The sequence below is a fragment of the Hordeum vulgare genome, chromosome 2H, assembly GCF_904849725.1.
Source record: "Hordeum vulgare subsp. vulgare chromosome 2H, MorexV3_pseudomolecules_assembly, whole genome shotgun sequence".
Taxonomy (NCBI): domain Eukaryota; kingdom Viridiplantae; phylum Streptophyta; class Magnoliopsida; order Poales; family Poaceae; genus Hordeum; species Hordeum vulgare.
The window spans coordinates 410,694,523-410,701,042 of record NC_058519.1 but is presented as its reverse complement, the minus strand read 5'-3'; positions in this window follow the sequence as shown (position 1 = coordinate 410,701,042).

The window sequence follows — 6,520 nt, the reverse complement described above, 5'->3', positions numbered from 1 at the left end:
GGGTGGCGTAGTTCTCCTCATGCGGGCGCAGTTGCCGTGACAGATACGCCATGACTCTTCCATCCTGCATTAGAACCCCACCGAGTCCGGTCCTCGAGGCATCACAATATATCAAGAACTCCTTGCTGATATCTGGAGTGGCCAATACCGGGGTGGTGGTTAGCCTCTTCTTCAATTCTTGGAAGCTTGATTCACATTCCGGCGTCCATTCGAACTTCTTGGCTTTCTTCAAGAGCTGAGTCTTAGGTCGAGCGATGTGGGAGAATCCTTCTACGAACTTGCGGTAATATCCCGCGAGTCAGAGGAAGCTCCTGACTTCCTTCATGTCAATTGGCGATTCCCAGTTGGTTACCGTAGTAATCTTGGAGGGATCAACTGCCAATCCACTTGTTGTCATGGTATGACCCAAGAATCCAACTTCGTTTAGCCAAAATTGGCATTTGCTGAACTTGGCATAAAGTTGGTGCTCTCGAAGCTTCTCCAATACTAACCTCAAGTGTTGCTCATGCTCTTCTTCGGACTTGGAAAAGATTAATACGTCATCAATGAACACGACGACAAACTTGTCCAGGTATTCCATGAAGATCTTATTCATGAGGTACATGAAGTAAGCTGGGGCATTAGTCAACCCAAAAGACATGACAGTGCATTCGTATAGGCCGTACCGGGTCACGAATGGAGTCTTGGGTATGTCTTCGGGTCGGATCTTCAGTTGGTAATATCCATATCGGAGGTCGATCTTGGAGAATACCTTAGCTCCATTTAGCTGATCGAACAAGTCTTCAATCTTGGGGAGTGGGTACTTGTTCTTGATCATGACCTCATTGAGAGAACGGTAATCGACGCAGAGTCTGATGGTCCCATCCTTCTTGGACACGAAGAGAACAGGTGATCCCCAAGGTGACGCACTCGAACGAATAAACCCTTTCCTAAGTTGCTCATCCAGTAGCTTCTTCAATTCCACTAGCTCTTCGGATCCCATCCTGTAAGGCTTCTTATACATAGGCCTTGATCCGGGCACGAGCTCAATGATGAAGTCAATGTCTCGGTCAGGAGGCATCCCTGGTATCTCATCAGGAAAGACGTCCGGGTATTCACAGACCATTGGCACTCGATCGAGTTCTTCTTCTGACAGGCTGTTAAATCGTGGTACTCAACCGGGTATTGGCTCAGAGACATACTTGACTTTGACCCCTTGGTCACTTGTCATGGTAATGGCCCTGTTGGCACAGTCCAAGATGCTTTGATGCTTGGCCAACCAATCCATGCTGAGAATTACTTCTAGGCATTGCGACTTAAGCACAATGAGATCCGCTGAGAATCTCGTCCCATTGATAACTATCCCGACCTTCCTACACCCTAGGTTGGTCCTCAAAACTTCTCCCGGGGTTTGAATTGCCATATGCCCACGAAGCAAGGTAGGTTCTAAACCACATTTTCCCGCAAAATTTTGCGTAACAAAAGAATGCAAATCACCACAATAAAACAATACTGTTGCTCGGGTAGAGTTGACGAGGAACGTACCCAGAATGCAGTCCGGGTCTTCCTGTGCCTCTTCTGCAGAAATATGATTAATCTGCCACTTGCTATGATACAGTTGATTGCGGGGAGCCTAATTCCTGCCTGGTGGTCCTTGGCCTGGATTTGGCGCATTGGGGCGCGGAGCATTGGGTTTCTTGTTGGGGCACTGCCTGGAATAGTGCCCTGTTTGTCCACATCCGAAACATGTAACTTGTGTTGGAAGATTGGTTTTGAGTCCACCGTTGTTTGGCGGATTGCTTGCTCTCTTGGTGTTGACTTGCTACTGAGGCTGGTAGTTCTGGCGAAATGTTGGATACATGTACTGCTGTTGCTGATAGTTGGGTCTTGCTGGAGCTGTCTGCCATGGTCGTGGCTTCGTGTTACTCGGTCCTCCACTACCCATTAGCTTGCGCTTACGGGTGTCGTCCATGGCACGACGCTTGTCTTCCAACATAAGGGCCTTATTAACTAGATCGCTGAAGGTCCGGCATTCACAAACAACCAGCTGATACTAGAGTGACTGTTGCAGTCCTACCATAAAGCGTTCCACTTTGGCAGCCTCAGTGCTGACGTCTTCAGGCGCGTATCTTGACAGGAGGTTGAACTTCTCCAAATATTCCTTGAGAGATCCACTGCCTTGCCTTAAGGCTCAGAATTCCCGCTTCTTAATGGTCATCATTCCAGGAGGAATGTGAGCAGCGCGGAATCCATCCTTAAACACAACCCAAGTAATGACGTGCCTTGCTCGCATGATCTGAAATCCATCCCACCAAGATCTGGATGTGCCTCCGAGACAGTGAGAAGCATAGAGAACTTTCTCACAGTCATCAGTGCACTTGACCAACGCGAGGAGGTCTTCAATAGTACGGATCCAGTCATCGGCATCCAATGGTTCAGTCGTCTCCGTCAATATGGGTACCGTAGTTTGCATAAACTCAGAGAGAGTTGCGCGACCATTGCCATTCCCGTTCTGCGGTGGGTTGTTCACCAAGGTTTGAGCCAGCTGCTGAATAGCGGCATTGTTGGCTTGACGCTCCTCTCGAAGAGCTTGAAGGAACTGAGCCATGGTCAAGCTTTTAGCAGGAGGCGGTGGCGGTGGAACATCGTCTTGCTGCTCGTGGTGATCTCCAGCTTGAGCTTCCCCTATGGTTCCCTGCTGGTGACCTGAAGAGGCAGAGTTAGGGTTGCCGAAGGTGTTGTTGCGAGTTGCATTCACCATCCTGTCAGGGGAGTAGACAGGTCAATTTGCCGAACTGGCTAAAATCATAAGGAATGATGCTCTTGGTAAGGAGGGGTCTGGTGTTGTGCTAGTGTGATTTTTTTAAGCCAATGGTTTTGAAAAGAGCTATTGCATTAGATTGAAAACAAGCGATGTAGCCGCTCACAACCTGCCTAAGGCAGAATGCGTCTTGCATCCAACAAGCTTACACAACATTCGGGGTTCATACAAACCAATACAAGAACTCCTACGCTCGGGGTACATCCTAATTGCCTATGTTGCTAAGGCTAACCGGCCGGCTGCGCGGTCTCATAAGCGGGTTCTGCGGGATCTTCGCCTTCGTCTTCATCTTCATCTTCATTAGTGCTTCCCTTCTTTGAAGGAGTAGGAGAAGGAAGCGGACCATCTCGGTGTCTCTTGGTTGGCGAGGTAGCGAAGAGTTCGGTGTACTCTTCCGCGGTCAAGTGACGACTCTAAAGAGGAGTGGCTTGGAGCGGTGGTATCCTTCCTCGGAAAGCAAAACCAGGTGGTGCAACGGGTGCTCCTTCCTTCTTCACCTTGCGGTTCTTCATCTTCTCTGTGGGAAGCATATCCTTGACTTGGTGCAGCTCTTGGCGGATCCTAGTTGACTCCTTGATCAAAAGATGCGTCAAGGTGTCGGAGGAGAGACGGAAGTAGGTTTGAAACCTCAGTTGCGTCCCGTCCTCAGAAGATGGGTTGAGTGTCCAACTCCCATCTACCCCATCCTTAACAAAAGGTAGGTGACGAGTAGCTGGATCGTCAGCCATCTCGGGAAAGATGTTGTGTAGTCGCATGAGCGCCTCTCATGCTGCACTCTCCACGGCCAACATCAGATCCTCCATCTGTGGTCCTTTAAAGAACCAGCTAGTCGGGGAGTCGTTAGACTTCATTATCACGTCCATGTGATATTCCTTAGTGTCGGCATTGACCCAGTGCTCATGGTAGAGGAAGATGGGTGTGCGGTGTACTTGACACTTCTCGAGGCTATTACTCAAAAGCACAGGAAAGCTCGTCTTCAGAAGCATCTCAGGTACGGCGACCATCTACAAGAGAGTTATAAAGTTTTAGTGGGTGCAGAATCACAGGTTAAGGTCTATGCGCACTAGTCACCTCGGCTATCGTCCATGCTACCTACGGCTTCCTATAGTCAGGATGGCTCTGATACCAGCTCTGTGGGGACCCCGACTTACGAGTCGAGATCGCCGTGCTCACTAATCCCAGAGATCAATGCTCACCAAACACAGATACCGAATAAAAGAGTCTTACATCCAAGTACCGATTATTACAACACATGACCGAATGCTCAAGTTCACAAAGCAGGGCCTAAGGCCAAATCACTGTGATACAACTAGTAGCGGAAATCATAGGGGCTAAGCAGGTGACCATGCCATCAAGCCTACACCGACAGGCATTCTGACTCGGAAGCGTCCTAGTTCGCAGGGGCGTCTCCGAAGACGTACTCATCGCCAAACTCTGGTCCTTCCATGTCTGGTCAATAACATAACCAGTGGCAAGCCAATGAGTACTTTGAATGTACTCGCAAACAGTCCATGATATGAACAATGAAAGTAAAGGATAACAATATCATGCATCTTTGGTGGATTTCATCAGGGGGAAATGATCATGAATATGCATCAAGTTAAAGAATTACTCTTGAAGAACAGGTTACATATATCAATATATCTGTCGAGGGTTGAACCATCCGGGCTCACCCTATATGACAAGTCACCGAACTTGGTCATGTCATTACTTTCTATCACAACACCTTTTCAATCACCACACACACTCACACACACTTGGTTTATGCGGAAATAGCTGGACGTAGTTTAAGTAGGATTACCCAACTGTCCTTGACCGTGGACACGACTATTCGAATAGTTTTACACTCTGCAGAGGTAGTACGCTGGACCCACGAGATACGGGAAACTTCCGTGTCATCCACGACTCGTGGTATATAACATACCCGAGGTAAGTACCCGATCAAGACCTTTCCCCTGACGATACGAGACAAAGAGGTCCACTCGATTGATACCCAGACCACACGTTGTACGTCTTACGAGCACCGACTCTAGACAGTACCAACCATGCGGGGACCAACGGTGTGACTGGAACTCATAAAAATGACATAGTCGTCCTACCTGGCACGACCCCATCACGAGAGTGACCACACATCACTCCTGCCACTAGTAATGTGGCTCTTCGCTAGAACCGACCAGAGTAATTAACATAGCCCCATCCCATAAGGGGTAATGTGGTCATGCTGGTAAGGTTGGGACGGTCGACACATCGTAAATCTAATCTAATTTCCGAAACCATACTCACACAAATACCGGGTGCATCACTTCACCAAAGTGACCACCTAACTCATCATCACGCTCGGGCATTAGTGGCACCCGACGGGGTTTTCATAAACTCTTTGATTTATGCCATCAACATGCTCATGATAATACTACTTCTAACTTTATTTGTCAACATGACATTAGCATGACCCTCAAGGGGTAGGATCAAGCTCAATGCAAGTGCTCCGACGAGCCATCGGTAAAGTCATATCAAATGATTACCGGCACTTATGATCATATGCACCGGAAATACTTGTTGTCTTAATCATGCAAATTAACATATGATCAATCATGGTCAAAGGGCTGCTTGCCTTGGTCAGCTAGGTATCCGGGGTCTTCGAGGTCTTCTGCTCCGATTCCCTCGTTACACGGATTTACTATCGTCGATAAAACAATAATAAGAAATAGCTCACACATGAACAGATCACAAAGTCATTTTAAAAATGTTCTTTATTCCTGATAAATCTAATTTGTCATTTTGAAAAATATTTGCCTTAATTTCCCTTGAATGAACTTTTTTGAAATTAACCAAACAGTAGCAAAACTATTCCAATTTAGTCCTTTTTATTATTGTAAAACAGAATAGTTGTAGAAAAATTCATCCATTCATTTTATTAAATACTACATATTTTTAGAAGAATAACAGTGGAAAAATTATATTTGTACACTGGTTAAATGTTTTTATAAAAATCTTAGAAACCAGGTTTTAAAAATAAAAGAAAATCGGGCTAAAACTCCTGGCCTGGCTCGGCCTGGAGCTGGGCTGGCCCATGGCTAGCCGACAACCTGCCCAGGTGTGCGCACCGTCAGGTTTGAACCTGACGTGCGGGGCCCTGCGATTAGTGGCTGTGGACAGCACGGGGGTGGAGGTTGGGCCACCGACAGGTGGGGCACACCTGTCGGGGTCGTCTCCTACCTCTGGCCATAGAGGAGGAGGAGCACGCCGGCAAGGTTGCCGACGCTCTCCAGCCCCAACAAGGACTGGAATGGGTTCACCTTGATGTCGCCTACCTGCTGGTGGTCGGAACTACATCGAAGAGGCAGGGGTTCGCCGGCGATGAGGAGGCCGTGGCAGAGGAGTTTCGGGAGGTGATCGAGGAAGTGGCTAGAGACACGGAAATTCTCGGTCGAGTTGGGGGAAAGCTTCGTGGGGTTGAGGGGATCTGTCTGGTGGGTCGAGGGGCGCATGAGCCTCGTGTAGCCGAAGATCGACCGGAGCTCCGAGGCGGAGGGGCCTCGGTCGATCTCAAGCACCGGGGCTCTACTCGTTTGGTGGGGTGGCTAGGGAGGTACTAGTGATCGTGGTGAAGCTATCTGAGGGGTGCAGGAGCAAGTGGGAGGGCTATTTATAGGCCCGCGACAGTGAGCCGATTCGGGAGCGCCAGTGACTCACCGTGGCGCGCATGGGGGTGCAGAGAGA